Source organism: Hemitrygon akajei, chromosome 1 (assembly GCF_048418815.1).
Source record: "Hemitrygon akajei chromosome 1, sHemAka1.3, whole genome shotgun sequence".
Taxonomy (NCBI): domain Eukaryota; kingdom Metazoa; phylum Chordata; class Chondrichthyes; order Myliobatiformes; family Dasyatidae; genus Hemitrygon; species Hemitrygon akajei.
This window is the reverse complement of record NC_133124.1, coordinates 177,899,957-177,926,860: the sequence shown is the minus strand read 5'-3', so window position 1 is coordinate 177,926,860 and position 26,904 is coordinate 177,899,957. Positions and strand designations below refer to the sequence as shown.

The window sequence follows — 26,904 nt, the reverse complement described above, 5'->3', positions numbered from 1 at the left end:
CCATCACCGACACAACCCTCCCCACCGTCACAGACACAACCCTCCCCACCATCACGGACACAACCCTCCCCACCGTCACAGACACAACCCTCCCCACCATCACGGACACAACCCTCCCCACCGTCACAGACACAACCCCCCCCCACCATCACAGACACAACCCTCCCCACCATCACGGACACAACCCTCCCCCCCCACCATCACGGACACAACCCTCCCCACCGTCACAGACACAACCCTCCCCACCATCACGGACACAACCCTCCCCCCCCACCATCACGGACACAACCCTCCCCACCGTCACAGACACAACCCTCCCCACCATCACGGACACAACCCTCCCCCCCCACCATCACGGACACAACCCTCCCCACCGTCACAGACACAACCCTCCCCACCATCACGGACACAACCCTCCCCACCGTCACAGACACAACCCCCCCCCACCATCACAGACACAACCCTCCCCACCATCACGGACACAACCCTCCCCCCCCACCATCACGGACACAACCCTCCCCACCGTCACAGACACAACCCTCCCCACCATCACGGACACAACCCTCCCCACCGTCAATGACACAACCCTCCCCCCCCCACCATCACAGACACAACCCTCCCCACCATCACGGACACAACCCTCCCCACCATCACTGACACAACCCTCCCTCCATCACAGACACAACCCTCCCCTCCATCACAGACACAACCCTCCCCACCGTCACCGACACAACCCTCCCCACCGTCACAGACACAACCCTCCCCACCATCACTGACACAACCCCCCCCCCACCGTCACAGACACAACCCTCCCCATCATCACGGACACAACCCTCCCCACCATCACGGACACAACCCTCCCCCCATCACGGACACAACCCTCCCCCCATCACGGACACAACCCTCCCCACCATCACGGACACAACCCTCCCCACCATCACTGACACAACCCTCCCTCCATCACAGACACAACCCTCCCCACCATCACTGACACAACCCTCCCTCCATCACAGACACAACCCTCCCCTCCATCACTGACACAACCCTCCCTCCATCACAGACACAACCCTCCCCACCATCACTGACACAACCCTCCCCTCCATCACTGACACAACCCTCCCTCCATCACAGACACAACCCTCCCCTCCATCACTGACACAACCCTCCCTCCATCACAGACACAACCCTCCCCTCCATCACTGACACAACCCTCCCTCCATCACAGACACAACCCTCCCCACCATCACTGACACAACCCTCCCCACCGTCACGGACACAACCCCCCCCACCATCACTGACACAACCCTCCCCTCCATCACTGACACAACCCTCCCCTCCATCACAGACACAACCCTCCCCTCCATCACTGACACAACCCTCCCCACCATCACGGACACAACCCTCCCCACCGTCACTGACACAACCCTCCCCACCATCACCGACACAACCCTCCCCACCGTCACCGACACAACCCTCCCCACCGTCACCGACACAACCCTCCCCCCCCCACCATCACTGACACAACCCCCCCCACCATCACTGACACAACCCTCCCCACCATCACTGACACAACCCTCCCCACCATCACAGACACAACCCTCCCCACCATCACCGACACAACCCCCCCCACCGTCACCGACACAACCCTCCCCAGCATCACAGACACAACCCCCCCCACCATCACTGACACAACCCTCCCCACCGTCACTGACACAACCCCCCCTCCATCACAGACACAACCCTCCCCACCATCACTGACACAACCCTCCCCACCGTCACTGACACAACCCCCCCACCATCACAGACACAACCCTCCCCACCATCACTGACACAACCCTCCCCCCCCCCACCATCACTGACACAACCCCCCCCACCATCACCGACACAACCCCTCCCTCCATCACCGACACAACCCCCCCCCACCGTCACTGACACAACCCCCCCCACCGTCACTGACACAACCCTCCCTCCATCACCGACACAACCCTCCCCACCATCACCGACACAACCCTCCCCACCATCACCGACACAACCCCCCCCCACCATCACTGACACAACCCTCCCCACCATCACCGACACAAACCCCCCCCCCACCATCACCGACACAACCCTCCCCACCATCACTGACAACAACCCTCCCCACCATCACCGACACAACCCTCCCCACCATCACTGACACAACCCTCCCCACCATCACCGACACAACCCTCCCCACCATCACCGACACAACCCCCCCCACCATCACCGACACAACCCTCCCCACCATCACCGACACAACCCCCCCCCACCATCACCGACACAACCCTCCCCACCATCACTGACACAACCCTCCCCACCATCACGGACACAACCCTCCCCACCATCACTGACACAACCCTCCCCACCATCACCGACACAACCCCCCCCCACCATCACCGACACAACCCTCCCCACCATCACCGACACAATCCTCCCCACCATCACTGACACAACCCTCCCCACCATCACGGACACAACCCTCCCTCCATCACGGACACAACCCTCCCCCCCCACCATCACAGACACAACCCTCCCCACCATCACTGACACAACCCTCCCCACCATCACAGACACAACCCTCCCCACCATCACCGACACAACCCTCCCCACCGTCACCGACACAACCCTCCCTCCATCACCGACACAACCCTCCCCACCATCACCGACACAACCCTCCCCACCATCACCGACACAACCCTCCCCACCGTCACCGACACAACCCTCCCCACTGTCACCGACACAACCCTCCACCATCACGGACACAACCCTCCCCACCACCACCATCACAGACACAACCCTCCCCTCCATCACCGACACAACCCTCCCCACCATCACAGACACAACCCTCCCCACCATCACTGACACAACCCTCCCCCACCATCACAGACACAACCCTCCCCACCGTCACTGACACAACCCTCCCCCCCCCCCACCATCACTGACACAACCCCCCCCACCATCACTGACACAACCCTCCCACCATCACCGACACAACCCTCCCCACCATCACTGACACAACCCTCCCCACCATCACCGACACAACCCTCCCCCACCGTCACCGACACAACCCTCCCCACCATCACCGACACAACCCTCCCCACTGTCACCGACACAACCCTCCACCATCACGGACACAACCCTCCCCACCACCACCATCACAGACACAACCCTCCCCTCCATCACCGACACAACCCTCCCCACCATCACAGACACAACCCTCCCCACCATCACTGACACAACCCTCCCCCACCATCACAGACACAACCCTCCCCACCGTCACTGACACAACCCTCCCCCCCCCCCACCATCACTGACACAACCCCCCCCACCATCACTGACACAACCCTCCCACCATCACCGACACAACCCTCCCCACCATCACTGACACAACCCTCCCCACCATCACCGACACAACCCTCCCCCACCGTCACCGACACAACCCTCCCCACCATCACCGACACAACCCCCCCCCACCATCACCGACACAACCCTCCCCCACCGTCACCGACACAACCCTCCCCACCATCACCGACACAACCCTCCCCCACCATCACCGACACAACCCTCCCCCACCGTCACCGACACAACCCTCCCCACCATCACCGACACAACCCCCCCCCACCATCACCGACACAACCCTCCCCACCATCACCGACACAACCCTCCCCCACCATCACCGACACAACCCCCCCCCACCATCACCGACACAACCCTCCCCACCATCACTGACACAACCCTCCCCACCATCACGGACACAACCCTCCCCACCATCACTGACACAACCCTCCCCACCGTCACTGACACAACCCCCCCCCCACCATCACAGACACAACCCTCCCCCCCCCCACCATCACTGACACAACCCCCCCCACCATCACAGACACAACCCTCCCCACCATCACTGACACAACCCCCCCCACCATCACCGACACAACCCCCCCCCACCATCACCGACACAACCCTCCCCACCATCACCGACACAATCCTCCCCACCATCACTGACACAACCCTCCCCACCATCACGGACACAACCCTCCCCACCATCACGGACACAACCCTCCCCACCATCACGGACACAACCCTCCCCACCATCACGGACACAACCCTCCCCACCATCACCGACACAACCCCCCCCCACCATCACCGACACAACCCTCCCCACCATCACCGACACAATCCTCCCCACCATCACTGACACAACCCTCCCCACCATCACGGACACAACCCTCCCCACCATCACGGACACAACCCTCCCCACCATCACCGACACAACCCTCCCCACCATCACCGACACAATCCTCCCCACCATCACTGACACAACCCTCCCCACCATCACGGACACAACCCTCCCCACCATCACTGACACAACCCTCCCCACCGTCACCGACACAACCCTCCCCACCATCACCGACACAACCCCCCCCCACCATCACCGACACAACCCCCCCCCACCATCACTGACACAACCCCCCCCCACCATCACAGACACAACCCTCCCCCCCCCCACCATCACTGACACAACCCCCCCCACCATCACAGACACAACCCTCCCCACCATCACTGACACAACCCTCCCCACCATCACCGACACAACCCCCCCCCACCATCACCGACACAATCCTCCCCACCATCACCGACACAATCCTCCCCACCATCACCGACACAATCCTCCCCACCATCACTGACACAACCCTCCCCACCATCACGGACACAACCCTCCCCACCATCACTGACACAACCCTCCCCACCGTCACTGACACAACCCTCCCCACCGTCACTGACACAACCCTCCCCTCCATCACCGACACAACCCTCCCCACCATCACAGACACAATCCTCCCCACCATCACTGACACAACCCTCCCCACCATCACGGACACAACCCTCCCCACCATCACGGACACAACCCCCCCCCACCATCACCGACACAATCCTCCCCACCATCACCGACACAATCCTCCCCACCATCACTGACACAACCCTCCCCACCATCACGGACACAACCCTCCCCACCATCACTGACACAACCCTCCCCACCGTCACTGACACAACCCTCCCCACCGTCACTGACACAACCCTCCCCTCCATCATGGACACAACCCTCCCCACCGTCACAGACACAACCCTCCCCACCGTCACAGACACAACCCTCCCCACCATCACAGACACAACCCTCCCCACCATCACTGACACAACCCTCCCCACCATCACAGACACAACCCTCCCCACCATCATGGACACAACCCTCCCCACCATCACCGACACAATCCTCCCCACCATCACCGACACAACCCTCCCCACCATCACCGACACAACCCTCCCCACCATCACTGACACAACCCTCCCCACCGTCACTGACACAACCCTCCCCACCATCACTGACACAACCCTCCCCACCATCACTGACACAACCCCCCCCCACCATCACGGACACAACCCTCCCCACCATCACTGACACAACCCTCCCCACCGTCACCGACACAACCTCCCCCACCACCATCACGGACACAACCCTCCCCACCATCACAGACACAACCCCCCCCCACCATCACCGACACAACCCTCCCCACCATCACCGACACAACCCTCCCCACCATCACAGACACAACCCTCCCCACCATCACCGACACAACCCTCCCCACCGTCACCGACACAACCCTCCCTCCATCACCGACACAACCCTCCCCACCGTCACCGACACAACCCCCCCCCACCGTCACCGACACAACCCTCCCCACCATCACAGACACAACCCTCCCCCACCATCACAGACACAAACCCTCCCCTCCATCACAGACACAACCCTCCCCACCATCACCGACACAACCCTCCCCACCGTCACCGACACAACCCTCCCCACTGTCACCGACACAACCCTCCCCTCCATCACCGACACAACCCTCCCCCCCATCACCGACACAACCCTCCCCACCATCACCGACACAACCCTCCCCACCGTCACAGACACAACCCTCCCCACCATCACTGACACAACCCTCCCCCCCCACCATCACAGACACAACCCTCCCCACCGTCACAGACACAACCCCCCCCCCCACCATCACAGACACAACCCTCCCCACCATCACTGACACAACCCTCCCCCCCCACCATCACCGACACAACCCTCCCCACCGTCACAGACACAACCCTCCCCACCATCACCGACACAACCCTCCCCACCGTCACAGACACAACCCTCCCCACCATCACTGACACAACCCTCCCCACCATCACAGACACAACCCCCCCCCCCACCATCACAGACACAACCCTCCCCACCATCACAGACACAACCCTCCCCACCATCACCGACACAACCCTCCCCACCGTCACAGACACAACCCCCCCCCCCACCATCACAGACACAACCCTCCCCACCATCACAGACACAACCCCCCCCCCCACCATCACAGACACAACCCTCCCCACCGTCACAGACACAACCCTCCCCACCATCACGGACACAACCCTCCCCACCGTCACTGACACAACCCTCCCCACCGTCACAGACACTACCCTCCCCACCGTCACCGACACAACCCCCCCCACCGTCACAGACACAACCCTCCCCACTGTCACGGACACAACCCTCCCCACCGTCACAGACACAACCCTCCCCACCATCACTGACACAACCCTCCCCCCCCACCATCACAGACACAACCCTCCCCACTGTCACGGACACAACCCTCCCCACCGTCACAGACACAACCCTCCCCACCATCACTGACACAACCCTCCCCCCCCACCATCACAGACACAACCCTCCCCACCATCACAGACACAACCCTCCCCACCATCATGGACACAACCCTCCCCACCGTCACAGACACAACCCTCCCCACCGTCACAGACACAACCCTCCCCACCATCACAGACACAACCCTCCCCACCATCACTGACACAACCCTCCCCACCATCACAGACACAACCCTCCCCACCATCATGGACACAACCCTCCCCACCATCACCGACACAATCCTCCCCTCCATCACCGACACAACCCTCCACCACCATCACCGACACAACCCTCCCTCCATCACCGACACAATCCTCCCCACCATCACCGACACAATCCTCCCCACCATCACCGACACAACCCTCCCCACCATCACCGACACAATCCTCCCCACCATCACAGACACAACCCTCCCCCCACCATCACCGACACAACCCTCCCCCCCATCACGGACACAACCCTCCCTCACCGTCACAGACACAACCCTCCCCTCCATCACCGACACAACCCTCCCCTCCATCACCGACACAACCCTCCCCTCCATCACCGATACAACCCTCCCCACCATCACTGACACAACCCTCCCCTCCATCACCGATACAACCCTCCCCACCATCACTGACACAACCCTCCCCTCCATCACCGATACAACCCTCCCCACCATCACTGACACAACCCTCCCCACCGTCACAGACACAACCCTCCCTCACCATCACAGACACAACCCTCCCCACCGTCACCGACACAACCCTCCCCACCATCACCGACACAACCCTCCCCACCGTCACCGACACAACGCTCCCCACCGTCACCAGCACAACCCTCCCCTCCATCACCGACACAACCCTCCCCACCATCACCAACACAACCCTCCCCACCATCACCGACACAACCCTCCCCACCGTCACCAGCACAACCCTCCCCACCATCACCAACACAACCCCCCCCCACCATCACCGACACAACCCTCCCCACCGTCACGGACACAACCCTCCCCACTGTCACCGACACAACCCTCCCTCACCATCACCGACACAACCCTCCCCACCGTCACCGACACAACCCTTCCCACCATCACAGACACAACCCTCCCCACCGTCACGGACACAACCCTTCCCACCATCACAGACACAACCCTCCCCACCGTCACGGACACAACCCTTCCCACCGTCACGGACACAACCCTTCCCACCATCACAGACACAACCCCCCCCCACCATCACAGACACAACCCTCCCCACCTTCACGGACACAACCCTTCCCACCATCACAGACACAACCCTTCCCACCATCACAGACACAACCCCCCCCCACCATCACAGACACAACCCTCCCCACCGTCACGGACACAACCCTTCCCACCATCACAGACACAACCCTTCCCACCATCACAGACACAACCCCCCCCCCACCATCACAGACACAACCCTCCCCACCGTCACAGACACAACCCTCCCCACCGTCACCGACACAACCCTCCCCACCGTCACTGACACAACACTCCCCACCGTCACAGACACAACCCTCCCCACCGTCACTGACACAACACTCCCCACCGTCACTGACACAACCCTCCCCACCATCACGGACACAACCCTCCCCACCATCACGGACACAACCCTCCCTCCATCACAGACACAACCCTCCCCACTGTCACGGACACAACCCTCCCCACTGTCACGGACACAACCTTCCCCACTGTCACGGACACAACCCTCCCCCCCCGTGACAGACACAACCCTCCCCACCGTCACCGACACAACACTCCCCACCATCACAGACACAACCCTCCCCACTGTCACGGACACAACCCTCCCCTCCATCACGGACACAACCCCCCCCACTGTCACGGACACAACCCTCCCCACCATCACGGACACAACCCCCCCACCATCACAGACACAACCCTCCCCACCGTCACGGACACAACCCTCCCCACCGTCACGGACACAACCCTCCCCTCCATCACGGACACAACCCTCCCCACCGTCACGGACACAACCGTCCCCATCGTCACCGACACAACCCTCCCCACCATCACCGATACAACCCTCCCCACCGTCACAGACACAACCCTCCCTCACCATCACAGACACAACCCTCCCCACTGTCACGGACACAACCCTCCCTCACCATCACAGACACAACCCTCCCCACTGTCACGGACACAACCCTCCCTCACCATCACAGACACAACCCTCCCCACTGTCACGGACACAACCCTCCCCACCGTCACGGACACAACCCTCCCCATCGTCACGGACACAACCCTCCCCATCGTCACCGACACAACCCTCCCCACCATCACCGATACAACCCTCCCCACCGTCACAGACACAACCCTCCCTCACCATCACAGACACAACCCTCCCCACCGTCACGGACACAACCCTCCCCACCGTCACGGACACAACCCTCCCCTCCATCACGGACACAACCCTCCCCACCGTCACGGACACAACCCTCCCCACCATCACCGACACAACCCTCCCCACCATCACAGACACAACCCTCCCCACCGTCACGGACACAACCCTCCCCTCCATCACAGACTCAACCCTCCCCTCCATCACAGACACAACCCTCCCCACCGTCACGGACACAACCCTCCCCTCCATCACAGACACAACCCTCCCCACCGTCACGGACACAACCCTCCCCACCATCACAGACACAACCCTCCCCACCGTCACAGACACAACCCTCCCCACCATCACAGACACAACCCTCCCCTCCATCACAGACACAACCCTCCCCACCGTCACGGACACAACCCTCCCCACCATCACAGACACAACCCTCCCCACCGTCACGGACACAACCCTCCCCACCATCACAGACACAACCCTCCCCACCACCACCATCACAGACACAACCCTCCCCACCATCACAGACACAACCCTCCCCACCGTCACAGACACAACCCTCCCCACCATCACAGACACAACCCTCCCCTCCATCACAGACACAACCCTCCCCACCATCACAGACACAACCCTCCCCACCATCACGGACACGACCCTCCCCACCATCACCGACACAACCCTCCCCACCGTCACCGACACAACCCTCCCCACCATCACCGACACAACCCTCCCCCCACCATCACAGACACAACCCTCCCCCCACCATCACAGACACAACCCTCCCCTCCCCACCATCACCGACACAACCCCCCCCACCGTCACGGACACAACCCTCCCCACCATCACCGACACAACCCTCCCCACCATCACCGACACAACCCTCCTCCCCACCATCACCGACACAACCCTCCCCACCGTCACCAACACAACCCTCCCCACCATCACAGACACAACCCTCCCCTCCCCACCATCACCGACACAACCCCCCCCACCGTCACGGACACAACCCTCCCCACCATCACCGACACAACCCTCCCCACCATCACTGACACAACCCTCCTCCCCACCATCACCGACACAACCCCCCCCACCGTCACAGACACAACCCTCCCCCACCATCACTGACACAACCCTCCCCACCATCACTGACACAACCCTCCCCACCATCACCGACACAACCCTCCCCACCATCACCGACACAACCCTCCTCCCCACCATCACCGACACAACCCTCCCCACCATCACTGACACAACCCTCCTCCCCACCATCACCGACACAACCCCCCCCACCGTCACAGACACAACCCTCCCCCACCATCACTGACACAACCCTCCCCACCATCACTGACACAACCCTCCCCACCATCACCGACACAACCCTCCCCCCCCACCATCACTGACACAACCCTCCCCACCGTCACTGACACAACACTCCCCATCGTCACCGACACAACCCTCCCCACCGTCACTGACACAACCCTCCCCACCATCACTGACTCAACCCTCCCCACCGTCACCGACACAACCCCCCCCACCGTCACCGACACAAACCCTCCCCCACCGTCACCGACACAACCCTCCCCACCGTCACCGACACAAACCCCCCCCCACCGTCACCGACACAACCCTCCCCACCATCACTGACTCAACCCTCCCCACCGTCACCGACACAACCCCCCCCACCGTCACCGACACAAACCCCCCCCCACCGTCACCGACACAACCCTCCCCACCGTCACCGACACAACCCTCCCCACCATCACTGACACAACCCCCCCCCACCGTCACGGACACAACCCCCCCCACCATCACTGACACAACCCTCCCCACCATCACAGACACAACCCTCCCCACCATCACCGACACAACCCTCCCCACCGTCACCGACACAACCCCCCCCACCGTCACAGACACAACCCTCCCCACCATCACTGACTCAACCCTCCCCACCGTCACCGACACAACCCCCCCCACCGTCACCGACACAACCCTCCCCACCGTCACCGACACAACCCTCCCCACCATCACAGACACAACCCTCCCCACCATCACCGACACAACCCTCCCCACCGTCACCGACACAACCCCCCCCACCGTCACTGACACAACCCTCCCCACCATCACTGACTCAACCCTCCCCACCGTCACCGACACAACCCCCCCCACCGTCACCGACACAAACCCCCCCCCACCGTCACCGACACAACCCTCCCCACCGTCACTGACACAACCCTCCCCACCATCACTGACTCAACCCTCCCCACCGTCACCGACACAACCCCCCCCACCGTCACCGACACAAACCCCCCCCCACCGTCACCGACACAACCCTCCCCACCGTCACCGACACAACCCTCCCCACCATCACAGACACAACCCTCCCCACCATCACCGACACAACCCTCCCCACCGTCACCGACACAACCCCCCCCACCGTCACAGACACAACCCTCCCCCACCATCACCGACACAACCCTCCCCACCATCACTGACACAACCCTCCCCACCATCACCGACACAACCCCCCCCCACCATCACAGACACAACCCTCCCCCCCACCATCACGGACACAACCCTCCCCCACCATCACCGACACAACCCTCCCCACCATCACCGACACAACCCTCCCCACCATCACCGACACAACCCTCCCCCACCGTCACCGACACAACCCTCCCCACCGTCACGGACACAACCCCCCCCACCATCACCGACACAACCCTCCCCACCATCACTGACACAACCCTCCCCACCATCACCGACACAACCCCCCCCCACCATCACCGACACAACCCTCCCCACCGTCACGGACACAACCCCCCCCCCATCACGGACACAACCCCCCCCACCATCACCGACACAACCCTCCCCACCATCACTGACACAACCCTCCCCACCATCACCGACACAACCCCCCCCCACCATCACCGACACAACCCTCCCCACCGTCACGGACACAACCCCCCCCACCATCACCGACACAACCCTCCCCACCGTCACTGACACAACACTCCCCACCGTCACAGACACAACCCTCCCCACCATCACCGACACAACCCTCCCCACCATCACTGACACAACCCTCCCCACCATCACCGACACAACCCTCCCCCCACCATCACCGACACAACCCTCCCCACCATCACCGACACAACCCTCCCCACCGTCACCGACACAACCCTCCCCACCGTCACCGACACAACCCCCCCCCACCGTCACCGACACAACCCTCCCCACCATCACCGACACAACCCTCCCCACCATCACGGACACAACCCTCCCCACCATCACCGACACAACCCTCCCCACCGTCACCGACACAACCCTCCCCACCGTCACCGACACAACCCTCCCCCCCATCACCGACACAACCCTCCCCCCACCATCACCGACACAACCCTCCCCACCATCACCGACACAACCCTCCCCACCGTCACCGACACAACCCCCCCCCCACCGTCACCGACACAACCCTCCCCACCATCACCGACACAACCCTCCCCACCGTCACAGACACAACCCTCCCCACCATCACTGACACAACCCTCCCCACCGTCACCGACACAACCCTCCCCACCATCACCGACACAACCCTCCCCCACCATCACAGACACAACCCTCCCCACCATCACCGACACAACCCTCCCCACCATCACCGACACAACCCTCCCCCACCATCACAGACACAACCCTCCCCACCGTCACGGACACAACCCTCCCCACCGTCACAGACACAACCCTCCCCACCATCACAGACACAACCCCCCCCCACCATCACAGACACAACCCTCCTCCCCACCATCACAGACACAACCCTCCCCACCATCACAGACACAACCCTCCCCACCATCACAGACACAACCCTCCCCACCATCACGGACACAACCCTCCCCACCATCACAGACACAACCCCCCCCCCTCCATCACGGACACAACCCTCCCCACCATCACTGACACAACCCTCCCCACCGTCACAGACACAACCCTCCCCACCATCACGGACACAACCCCCCCCCACCATCACGGACACAACCCCCCCCCACCATCACAGACACAACCCTCCCCACCGTCACGGACACAACCCTCCCCACCATCACGGACACAACCCTCCCCACCGTCACTGACACAACCCTCCCCACCATCACCGACACAACCCTCCCCACCATCACGGACACAACCCTCCCCACCATCACCGACACAACCCTCCCCACCATCACGGACACAACCCTCCCCACCATCACCGACACAACCCTCCCCACCATCACTGACACAACCCTCCTCCCCACCATCACCGACACAACCCCCCCCACCGTCACAGACACAACCCTCCCCCACCATCACTGACACAACCCTCCCCACCATCACTGACACAACCCTCCCCACCATCACCGACACAACCCTCCCCACCATCACCGACACAACCCTCCTCCCCACCATCACCGACACAACCCTCCCCACCGTCACCGACACAACCCTCCTCCCCACCATCACAGACACAACCCTCCCCACCATCACTGACACAACCCTCCTCCCCACCATCACCGACACAACCCCCCCCACCGTCACAGACACAACCCTCCCCACCATCACTGACACAACCCTCCCCACCATCACCGACACAACCCTCCCCACCATCACCGACACAACCCTCCCCCCACCATCACCGACACAACCCTCCCCACCATCACCGACACAACCCTCCCCACCATCACTGACACAACCCTCCCCACCATCACCGACACAACCCTCCCCACCATCACTGACACAACCCTCCCCACCATCACTGACACAACCCTCCCCACCATCACCGACACAACCCCCCCCCACCATCACAGACACAACCCTCCCCCCACCATCACAGACACAACCCTCCCCACCATCACCGACACAACCCTCCCCACCGTCACCGACACAACCCCCCCCCACCGTCACCGACACAACCCTCCCCTCCATCACAGACACAACCCTCCCCACCATCACCGACACAACCCCCCCCACCGTCACCGACACAACCCTCCCCACCATCACCGACACAACCCTCCCCACCGTCACTGACACAACCCTCCCCACCATCACTGACACAACCCTCCCCACCGTCACCGACACAACCCTCCCCACCATCACGGACACAACCCTCCCCACCGTCACAGACACAACCCTCCCCACCGTCACGGACACAACCCTCCCCACCGTCACAGACACAACCCCCCCCCCACCATCACAGACACAACCCTCCTCCCCACCATCACAGACACAACCCTCCCCCCCCCACCATCACGGACACAACCCTCCCCACCATCACAGACACAACCCTCCCCACCATCACGGACACAACCCTCCCCACCATCACAGACACAACCCCCCCCCACCATCACAGACACAACCCCCCCCCTCCATCACGGACACAACCCCCCCCAACACCGTCACTGACACAACCCTCCCCACCATCACGGACACAACCCCCCCCCACCATCACGGACACAACCCCCCCCCACCATCACAGACACAACCCTCCCCACCGTCACGGACACAACCCTCCCCACCATCACGGACACAACCCTCCCCACCGTCACTGACACAACCCTCCCCACCATCACCGACACAACCCTCCCCTCCGTCACTGACACAACCCTCCCCTCCATCACCGACACAACCCCCCCCACCGTCACCGACACAACCCTCCCCCCCACCATCACCGACACAACCCCCCCCACCGTCACCGACACAACCCTCCCCCCCACCATCACCGACACAACCCTCCCCACCATCACCGACACAACCCTCCCCTCCATCACCGACACAACCCCCCCCACCGTCACCGACACAACCCTCCCCCCCACCATCACGGACACAACCCTCCCCACCGTCACTGACACAACCCTCCCCACCATCACCGACACAACCCTCCCCTCCGTCACTGACACAACCCTCCCCTCCATCACCGACACAACCCCCCCCACCGTCACCGACACAACCCTCCCCCCCACCATCACGGACACAACCCTCCCCCCCACCATCACAGACACAACCCTCCCCACCATCACAGACACAACCCTCCCCACCATCACGGACACAACCCCCCCCCCCCACCATCACAGACACAACCCTCCCCACCATCACCGACACAACCCTCCCCACCATCACCGACACAACCCTCCCCCACCATCACCGACACAAATCTCCCCACCATCACCGACACAACCCTCCCTCCATCACCGACACAACCCCCCCCACCATCACCGACACAACCCTCCCCCCCCCACCATCACGGACACAACCCTCCCCACCGTCACCGACACAACCCTCCCTCCATCACCGACACAACCCTCCCCACCATCACTGACACAACCCTCCCCACCATCACCGACACAACCCTCCCCACCGTCACCGACACAACCCTCCCCCCATCACAGACACAACCCCCCCCACTGTCACCGACACAACCCTCCCCCCCATCACAGACACAACCCTCCCCACCATCACAGACACAACCCTCCCCACCATCACTGACACAACCCTCCCCCCCCACCATCACAGACACAACCCTCCCCCCCCGTCACGTACACAACCCTCCCCACCATCACAGACACAACCCTCCCCACCATCACTGACACAACCCTCCCCACCATCACAGACACAACCCTCCCCACCATCACAGACACAACCCTCCCCACCATCACTGACACAACCCTCCCCACCATCACCGACACAACCCTCCCCACCATCACTGACACAACCCTCCCCACCATCACTGACACAACCCTCCCCACCATCACCGACACAACCCTCCCCACCATCACTGACACAACCCTCCCCACCATCACTGACACAACCCTCCCCCCATCACAGACACAACCCCCCCCCACCATCACTGACACAACCCTCCCCACCGTCACAGACACAACCCTCCCCACCATCACCGACACAACCCTCCCCATCGTCACCGACACAACCCTCCCCACCATCACAGACACAACCCTCCCCACCATCACCGACACAATCCTCCCCACCATCACTGACACAACCCTCCCCACCATCACGGACACAACCCTCCCCACCGTCACAGACACAACCCTCCCCACCATCACCGACACAACCCTCCCCACCATCACTGACACAACCCTCCCCACCATCACCGACACAATCCTCCCCACCATCACTGACACAACCCTCCCCACCATCACGGACACAACCCTCCCCACCGTCACAGACACAACCCTCCCCATCGTCACGGACACAACCCTCCCCACCGTCACAGACACAACCCTCCCCATCGTCACCGACACAACCCTCCCCACCATCACAGACACAACCCTCCCCACCATCACCGACACAATCCTCCCCACCATCACTGACACAACCCTCCCCACCATCACGGACACAACCCTCCCCACCGTCACAGACACAACCCTCCCCACCATCACCGACACAACCCTCCCCACCGTCACAGACACAACCCTCCCCACCATCACCGACACAACCCTCCCCACCGTCACAGACACAACCCTCCCCACCATCACCGACACAACCCTCCCCCCCCCACCATCACCGACACAACCCTCCCCACCATCACCGACACAACCCCCCCCCCCCACCATCACAGACACAACCCTCCCCACCATCACCGACACAACCCTCCCCACCATCACCGACACAACCCTCCCCCACCATCACCGACACAAATCTCCCCACCATCACCGACACAACCCTCCCCCACCATCACGGACACAACCCTCCCCACCATCACTGACACAACCCCCCCCACCGTCACCGACACAACCCTCCCCCCCCCACCATCACGGACACAACCCTCCCCACCGTCACCGACACAACCCTCCCCACCATCACAGACACAACCCTCCCCACCATCACCGACACAACCCTCCCCATCATCACCGACACAACCCTCCCCACCATCACCGACACAACCCTCCCCACCGTCACAGACACAACCCTCCCCCCCGTCACCGACACAACCCCCCCCCCCACCATCACGGACACAACCCTCCCCACCATCAGTGACACAACCCCCCCCACCATCACAGACACAACCCCCCCCCACCGTCACCGACACAACCCTCCCCCCCGTCACAGACACAACCCTCCCCACCGTCACTGACACAACCCCCCCCACCATCACAGACACAACCCCCCCCACCGTCACCGACACAACCCCCCCCACCATCACCGACACAACCCTCCCCACCATCACGGACACAACCCTCCCCACCATCACTGACACAACCCCCCCCACCATCACAGACACAACCCCCCCCACCGTCACCGACACAACCCCCCCCACCATCACAGACACAACCCCCCCCACCGTCACCGACACAACCCTCCCCACCGTCACAGACACAACCCTCCCCACCGTCACCGACACAACCCTCCCCACCGTCACCGACACAACCCTCCCCACTGTCACCGACACAACCCTCCCCCCCGTCACGGACACAACCCTCCCCACCATCACGGACACAACCCCCCCCCCCCGTCACGGACACAACCCCCCCCCCCCCCCATCACAGACACAACCCTCCCCCCCACCATCACTGACACAACCCTCCCCACTGTCACAGACACAACCCTCCCCCACCATCACCGACACAACCCTCCCCACCATCACCGACACAACCCTCCCCCCCGTCACGGACACAACCCTCCCCACCATCACCGACACAACCCTCCCTCACCATCACTGACACAACCCTCCCCACCATCACCGACACAACCCCCCCCCACCGTCACTGACACAACCGTCCCCCACCGTCACCGACACAACCCTCCCCACCACCATCACCGACACAACACTCCCCACCACCATCACCGACACAACCCTCCCCACCGTCACTGACACAACCCCCCCCCCCACCACCATCACGGACACAACCCCCCCCACCGTCACCGACACAACCCTCCCCCCCCACCATCACGGACACAACCCCCCCCCCCCACCATCACGGACACAACCCTCCCCACCGTCACTGACACAACCCCCCCCCACCGTCACGGACACAACCCTCCCCATCGTCACCGACACAACCCTCCCCCCCATCACGGACACAACCCTCCCCACCGTCACCATCACAGACACAACCCTCCCCACCGTCACGGACACAACCCTCCCCATCGTCACCATCACAGACACAACCCTCCCCACCGTCACGGACACAACCCTCCCCATCGTCACCGACACAACCCTCCCCCCCATCACGGACACAACCCTCCCCACCGTCACCGACACAACCCCCCCCATCGTCACCATCACGGACACAACCCCCCCCCCACCATCACGGACACAACCCTCCCCACCATCACAGACACAACCCCCCCCCCATCACGGACACAACCCTCCCCACCGTCACCGACACAACCCCCCCCACCATCACTGACACAACCCTCCCCACCATCACTGACACAACCCTCCCCACCATCACGGACACAACCCTCCCCACCGTCACCGACACAAACCCTCCCCACCGTCACCGACACAACCCCCCCCACCATCACTGACACAACCCTCCCCACCATCACTGACACAACCCTCCCCACCATCACGGACACAACCCTCCCCACCGTCACCGACACAAACCCTCCCCACCATCACTGACACAACCCTCCCCACCATCACCGACACAACCCCCCCCACCATCACTGACACAACCCTCCCCACCATCACTGACACAACCCTCCCCACCGTCACCGACACAAACCCTCCCCCCCATCACGGACACAACCCCCCCCACCATCACTGACACAACCCTCCCCACCATCACTGACACAACCCTCCCCACCATCACGGACACAACCCTCCCCACCATCACTGACACAACCCTCCCCACCATCACTGACACAACCCTCCCCACCATCACTGACACAACCCCCCCCCCATCACGGACACAACCCTCCCCACCATCACCGACACAACCCCCCCCACCATCACTGACACAACCCTCCCCACCATCACTGACACAACCCTCCCCACCGTCACCGACACAAACCCTCCCCACCATCACCGACACAACCCCCCCCACCATCACTGACACAACCCTCCCCACCATCACTGACACAACCCTCCCCACCATCACGGACACAACCCTCCCCACCATCACTGACACAACCCTCCCCACCATCACTGACACAACCCTCCCCACCATCACTGACACAACCCCCCCCCCCATCACGGACACAACCCTCCCCACCATCACCGACACAACCCCCCCCACCATCACTGACACAACCCTCCCCACCATCACTGACACAACCCTCCCCACCATCACAGACACAACCCCCCCCCCACCATCACCGACACAACCCTCCCCACCATCACCGACACAACCCCCCCCCACCGTCACTGACACAACCGTCCCCACCACCATCACCGACACAACACTCCCCACCACCATCACCGACACAACACTCCCCACCACCATCACCGACACAACCCTCCCCACCGTCACTGACACAACCCCCCCCCCCACCACCATCACGGACACAACCCCCCCCACCGTCACCGACACAACCCTCCCCCCCCCACCATCACGGACACAACCCCCCCCCCCACCATCACGGACACAACCCTCCCCACCATCACCGACACAACCCTCCCCACCATCACCGACACAACCCTCCCTCCATCACGGACACAACCCTCCCCACCACCATCACCGACACAACCCTCCCCACCATCACCGACACAACCCTCCCCACCATCACCGACACAACCCTCCCTCCATCACGGACACAACCCTCCCCACCACCATCACCGACACAACCCTCCCCACCGTCACTGACACAACCCTCCCCACCATCACGGACACAACCCTCCCCACCGTCACAGACACAACCCTCCCCCACCGTCACAGACACAACCCCCCCCACCATCACGGACACAACCCTCCCCACCGTCACGGACACAACCCTCCCCACCGTCACTGACACAACCCTCCCCACCGTCACTGACACAACCCTCCCCACCATCACCGACACAACCCCCCCCACCGTCACTGACACAACCCTCCACCATCACCGACACAACCCTCCCCACCATCACGGACACAACCCTCCCCACCATCACGGACACAACCCTCCCTCCATCACGGACACAACCCCCCCCCACCGTCACTGACACAACCCCCCCCACTGTCACGGACACAACCCTCCCCACCGTCACTGACACAACCCTCCCCACCGTCACTGACACAACCCTCCCCACCATCACCGACACAACCCCCCCCACCGTCACTGACACAACCCTCCCCACCATCACCGACACAACCCTCCCCACCATCACGGACACAACCCCCCCCACCGTCACTGACACAACCCTCCCCACCATCACGGACACAACCCTCCCCACCGTCACAGACACAACCCTCCCCCACCGTCACAGACACAACCCCCCCCACCATCACCGACACAACCCTCCCCACCGTCACCGACTCAACCCCCCCCCACCGTCACTGACACAACCCTCCCCACCATCACGGACACAACCCTCCCCACCGTCACCGACACAACCCTCCCCCACCGTCACCGACACAACCCTCCCCCACCGTCACCGACACAACCCCCCCCCCCCCATCACAGACACAACCCTCCCCCACCGTCACGGACACAACCCCCCCCCCCCATCACAGACACAACCCTCCCCCACCGTCACAGACACAACCCCCCCCCACCATCACGGACACAACCCCCCCCCCCACCATCACGGACACAACCCTCCCCACCGTCACGGACACAACCCTCCCCACCGTCACGGACACAACCCTCCCCACCGTCACCGACACAACCCCCCCCCACCATCACCGACACAACCCCCCCCACCATCACCGACACAACCCTCCCCACCGTCACGGACATAACCCTCCCCACCATCACAGACACAACCCCCCCCACCGTCACAGACACAACCCCCCCCCACCATCACCGACACAACCCCCCCCCACCATCACCGACACAACCCTCCCCACCGTCACAGACACAACCCCCCCCTCCATCACCGACACAACCCCCCCCACCGTCACAGACACAACCCCCCCCACCATCACCGACACAACCCTCCCCACCGTCACAGACACAACCCTCCCCACCGTCACCGACACAACCCTCCCCACCATCACGGACACAACCCTCCCTCCATCACCGACACAACCCTCCCCCCCCGTCACGGACACAACCCTCCCTCCATCACCGACACAACCCTCCCCCCCCGTCACGGACACAACCCTCCCCACCGTCACAGACACAACCCCCCCCACCATCACCGACACAACCCTCCCCTCCATCACAGACACAACCCCCCCCCCCACCCACCGTCACGGACACAAACCCCCCTCCATCACGGACACAACCCCCCCCTCCATCACCGACACAACCCTCCCCACCGTCACAGACACAACCCCCCCCTCCATCACCGACACAACCCTCCCCACCGTCACAGACACAACCCCCCCCTCCATCACAGACACAACCCTCCCCACCATCACCGACACAACCCTCCCCTCCATCACAGACACAACCCCCCCCTCCATCACCGACACAACCCCCCCCCACCGTCACTGACACAACCCCCCCCACCGTCACAGACACAACCCCCCCCTCCATCACCGACACAACCCCCCCCCACCATCACCGACACAACCCTCCCCTCCATCACAGACACAACCCTCCCCACCATCACAGACACAACCCCCCCCACCGTCACAGACACAACCCTCCCCACCATCACCGACACAACCCTCCCCCACCATCACCGACACAACCCTCCCCACCGTCACAGACACAACCCTCCCCCACCATCACCGACACAACCCTCCCCACCGTCACGGACACAACCCTCCCCTCCATCACCGACACAACCCCCCCCACCATCACCGACACAACCCCCCCCACCGTCACAGACACAACCCTCCCCACCGTCACAGACACAACCCTCCCCCACCATCACCGACACAACCCTCCCCACCGTCACGGACACAACCCTCCCCTCCATCACCGACACAACCCTCCCCACCGTCACCGACACAACCCTCCCCACCGTCACGGACACAACCCTCCCCTCCATCACCGACACAACCCTCCCCACCGTCACGGACACAACCCTCCCCCACCATCACCGACACAACCCTCCCCACCGTCACGGACACAACCCTCCCCACTATCACGGACACAACCCTCCCCACCATCACTGACACAACCCTCCACCATCACCGACACAACCCTCCCTCCATCACCGACACAACCCTCCCCACCGTCACCGACACAACCCTCCCCACCATCACCGACACAACCCCCCCCACCGTCACAGACACAACCCCCCCCACCATCACCGACACAACCCTCCCCACCATCACCGACACAACCCTCCCCCCCCATCACGGACACAACCCCCCCCACCGTCACCATCACAGACACAACCCTCCCCACCGTCACAGACACAACCCTCCCCACCATCACAGACACAACCCCCCCCACCATCACCGACACAACCCTCCCCTCCATCACAGACACAACCCTCCCCACCATCACCGACACAACCCTCCCCACCATCACCGACACAACCCTCCCTCCATCACCGACACAACCCTCCCCACCATCACCGACACAACCCTCCCTCCATCACGGACACAACCCTCCCCACCATCACCGACACAACCCTCCCCACCATCACCGACACAACCCTCCCCACCATCACCGACACAAACCCCGCTCCATCATGGACACAAACCCCGCTCCATCATGGACACAACCCTCCCCACCCCTCCCCTCCATCATGGACACAATACTCCCCACCATACAGACACAACCCTCCCCTCCATCATTGACACAACCTTCCCACCATTCAAGAAGGCAGCTTCCATTCTCACTCACCATTCAGGACATTCCGTCTTCTCATTACTGGCATCTGGAAGCTCATATACAACTTCTGAGGACAGCCTCTGCCCCTCTGACATCAGATTTCTGAACGGTCCATGAACACGGCCTTCATCAACCGTGGGATTGAGTTTAAGAGCACGAGGTAATGTTGAAGCTATACAGGACCCTGGACAGACCCCACTTGGAGTACTGTGCTCAGTTCTGGTCAGCTCACTGCAAGAAGGATGTGGAAAGTATAGAAAGGGTGCAGAGGAGATTTACAAGGATGTTGCCTGGATTGGGGAGCATGCCTTATAAGAATAGGTTGAGTGAACTTGGCCTTTTCTCCTTGGAGTGATGGAGGATGAGAGGTGACCTGATAGAAGTGTATAAGATGATGAGAGGCAATAATCAAGTGGATCGTCAGATTCTTTTTCCCAAGGCTGAAATAACTATCATGAGAGGCCACAGTTTCAAGGGGCTTGAAAGTAGGTACAGAGGAGATGTCAGTTTTTTTACACAGACAGTGGTGAGTTCGTGGAATGGGCTGCTGGCAATGGTGGTGGAGGTGGATACGATAGGGTCTTTTAAGAGACTTTTGGATAGGTACTTGGAGCTCAGAAAAATAGAGGGCTATGGGTAACCCTAGTAATTACTAAGGTAGGGACATGTTCGACACAACTTTGTGGGCCAAAGTGCCTGTATTGTGTTGTAGGTTTTCAATGTTTTTATCTAAAACATAGTATCAAATTAAAAGCTAATTTGTACAAACTCACAAAGTGTAGTGGGAGACTGGAGAATTGGGAAAACCTTAAACAGAAACAGAGAACATCTAAACAAGAAAGAAGGAAAGGGAAGATAGAGTATGAAAGTAAATTAGCACAAAATATAAAAACAGATAGCAAAAGCTTTTATAAAGATAGAAAGCGGAAGAGGGTGGCTAAAGTCAACATAGTTCCTTGGAGGTCAAGAAGGGAAATTGATATTGGGTGATAAGGAAATGACTGAGGCATTGAACGACTATCTTTTGTTGGTCTTCACGGTGGAGGACACGTTTAATATGCCAAAGAAAGATGTTATGGACGAAATGGGAGGTGAGGACCTCGATAAAATCACTGTCACTAAAGAGATAGTGATGAGCAGGCTAGAGGGCCTGAAGGTAGATAATTCCCTGGTCCTGATGGGATGTATCCCAGTGTGCCGAAGGAATTGGCGGAGGTTATAGTAGACGCGTGGGTAATCATTTATCAAAATTCTCTGGACTCTGGGCAGGTCCCAGCAGATCGGAAGACAGCAAACGTCAGACCACTTATTAAAAAAGGATATAGGCTAAAGATGGGCAACTATAGGCCAGTTATCTTAACATCTGTAGTTGGGAAAATGCTTGAAGCTGTCATTAAAAAAGAAATAGCGGAACATTTAGAAAGGGGTGGTTGCGATAGAGAGACGCAGCATGGATTCAGAAAGGGCAGGTCCTGTTTGACAAACTTACTGGAGTTCTTTGAGGACATAATGAGTGCAGTGGATAGAGGGGAACAGGTGGATGTCATATACATGGATTTCCAGAAGGTGTTCGATAAGCTGTCACACAAGAGACTTGTATATAAGATACGGATGCATGGAGTCAGAGGAAGTGTATTGGCATGGATAGTGGATTGGTTAACCAATGGAAACAGTGAGTTGGTATAAATGGGTGTTTCTCTGGTTGGCAGTCTGTGGTGAGTGGGGTGCCGTAGTGGTTGGTGCTGTTTACCATTTACATCGATGATTTGGAAGAGGGGACTGAGTGTAGTGAAGCAAAATTTGCTGATGACACTAAACTGAGTGGAAAAGCAAATTGTACAGAGGATGTAGAGAGTCTACAGAGGGATATAGATAGGTTAAGTGAGTGGGCCAAGGTCTGGCACCTGGAGTACAACGTTGGTAAATGCGAGATCATGCACTTTGGAAGGAATAAAAGAAGAGCAGGTTATTACTTAAATGGTGGGAGATTGCAGCATGCTGTTGTGCAGAGGGACTTGGGAGTGCTTGTGCATGAATCACAAAGGGTTGTCTTGCAGGTACAACAGGTTATTAAGAAGGCAAATGGAATGTTGGCCTTTATTGCTAGAGGGATTGAATTTAAGAGCAGGGAGGTCATGCTGCAACTATACAGGGTACTGGTGAGGCCACACCTGGAATACTGTGTGCAGTTCTGGTCTCCATACTAGAGGAAGGATATACTGGCTTTGGAGGCAGTGCAGAGGAGGTTCACCAGGTTGATTCCGGGGATGAAGGGGTTAACCTATGAGGAGCGAGTGAGTCACCTGGGACTATACTCTCTGGAGTTCAGAAGAATGAGGGGGGGGGGGATCTTATAGAAACATATAAAATTTTGAAAGGGATAGATAAGATAGAAGTAGGAAAGTTGTTTCCATTGGTAAGTGAGACTAGAACTAGGGGACATTGCCTCAAGATTCAGGGGAGAAGATTTAGGACGGAGATGAGGAGAAACTGTTTTTCTCAGAGAGTGGTGAATCTGTGGGATTCTCTGCCCAGGGAAGCAGTTAAGGTTTCTTCACTAAATATATTTAAGCAACAGTTAAATAGGTTTTTCCTTAGTAAAGGAATTAAGGGTTATTGGGGGAAACGCAGGTAGATGGAGCTGTTTAGGGACAGATCAGTCATGATCTGATTGAATGGCGGAGCAGGCTCGATGGGCCAGATGGACTACTCCTGCTCCTATTTCTCATGTTCGTTATGTTTATGTTCTTTATTGTCACCTTTCTATCAGCGTAAACCAGTTGGCATTCGACACCGATCTTCTTCATTAACAAGGCATTTTCACCCAAAGAACTGCCGCTCACTGCAAGCAGTTTGTTGGTTATTTTTCTGCATCATCCTCCATAAGAGACTGTTGTGCCTGAAAATCCCAGGAGATCAACATATTCTGAGATACTCAAACCACCCCATCTGGCACCAACAATCACTCCACAGTCAAAGTCACTTTGATCACATTTCCTCCCCTTTCTAATGATTGGTCTGAACAGCAACTGAACCTCTTGACCGTGCCTGCATGCTTTGCTGCATTGAGTTGCTGCCACATGATTGGCTGATTAGATATTTGCATAAATGAGCAGACTTACAGGTGTACCGAACACAAGGTCCCTGAGTGTATTTGAGGCAGAGGTTGATAGGTTCAAGATAAGTAAGGGGTTAAGAGTTACCTCAAAGACAGTGTGACACAGGAGCAGAATTAGGACATTCAGACGATCAAGTCTACTCTGTCATTCCATCATGGCTGATTTACTATCCTTCTCAACTCCGTTCTTCTGCCTTCTCCCATAACTTCTGATGCCCATACTAATTGACAGACAGACGGACATACTTTATTGATCCCGAGGGAAATTGTGTTTCATTACAGCCGCACCAAGAATAGTGAAGAAATATAGCAATATAAAACCATAAATAATTAAATTATAATAAGTTAATCATGCCAAGTGGAAATAAGTCCAGGACCAGCCTATTGGCTCAGGGTGTCTGACACTCCGAGGGAGGAGTTGTAAAGTTTGATGGCCACAGGTAGGAATCACTTCCTATGACGCTCAGTGTTACATCTTGGTGGAATGAGTCTCTGGCTGAATGTACTCCTGTGCCTAACCAGTACATTATAGAGTGGATGGGAGTCATTGTCCAAGATGGCATGCAACTTGGACAGCATCCTCTTTTCAGACACCACCATCAGAGAGTCCAGTTCCACCCCCACAACATCACTGGCCTTACGAATGAGTTTGTTGATTCTGTTGGTGTCTGCTACCCTCAGCCTGCTGGCCCAGCACACAACAGCAAACATGATAGCACTGGCCACCACAGACTCATAGAACATCCTCAGCATGTTAAAGGATCTCAGTCTCCTCAGGAAATAGAGACGGCTCT

General features: G+C 60.1%; 1 long non-coding RNA gene across 1 annotated transcript in view; it reads right to left on the bottom strand.

The window, feature by feature from the left end:
* The window catches only part of LOC140737641 (uncharacterized), a 42,549-nt gene extending 19,385 nt beyond the window's left edge, over positions 1 to 23,164 (bottom strand). Inside the window, exon 1 of the long non-coding RNA XR_012101216.1 lies at positions 23,005 to 23,164. This is a non-coding gene — a long non-coding RNA (uncharacterized lncRNA). The remainder of the gene's footprint in view (positions 1 to 23,004) is intronic.
* Positions 23,165 to 26,904: the final 3,740 nt, after the last annotated feature.